This window comes from Macaca nemestrina, chromosome 14 (assembly GCF_043159975.1).
Source record: "Macaca nemestrina isolate mMacNem1 chromosome 14, mMacNem.hap1, whole genome shotgun sequence".
Classification (NCBI taxonomy): Eukaryota; Metazoa; Chordata; class Mammalia; order Primates; family Cercopithecidae; genus Macaca; species Macaca nemestrina.
In genome coordinates, this window is record NC_092138.1 from 114,190,718 (window position 1) to 114,191,420 (window position 703).

The following is a 703-nucleotide window of genomic DNA, read 5'->3' on the forward strand; positions in this document are numbered from 1 at the left end:
AGACGCTGTTCTCCCCGCTGGTTCTCGAATAGGTCCCAGGACACAGTAGACTCTTAATGTCTGCCTGCCTAACAGACGAACGCCGGATGCCTGCCTTCGGCCCCGAGCCGGCGCTTCGGGGCTTTCTGTGGAAGTGGGGCAAGTGGTTACAGCACAGTTCCCCCGCGCTCGCCATTTCCACATCCAGTTCCGCGAGGCCCCCCGAAGGCGCCGTTAGCAACCTAGTCCCAAGAGGGTTGCAAGAGATTGGGAAAAGAAGCGCCAACACCTACAGAACCCAGGCCGACCCTGACCCGGAAATCAATTCTCAACCGGGACCTTTTCCCACCCAAGCAGGCGGGTCGGATGTCTGCCTCTGGCCCGCCCCCGAGCCGTCATTGGGTGGAATAACCAGAAGAAGGCAGGGACGTGGTCAAAGTCTAGCTCTTTTTTTTTTTTTTTTGAGACGGAGTCTTGCTCTGTCGCCCAGGCTGGAGTGCAGTGGCGCGATCTCGGCTCACTGCAAGCTCCGCCTCCCGGGTTCACGCCATTCTCCTGCCTCAGCCTCCCGAGTAGCTGGGACTACAGGCGCCCACAACCGCGCCCGGCTAATTTTTTGTATTTTTTAGTAGAGACGGGGTTTCACCGTGGTCTCCATCTCCTGAGCTTGTGATCCGCCCGCCTCGGCCTCCCAAAGTGCTGGGATTACAGGCGTGAGCCACCG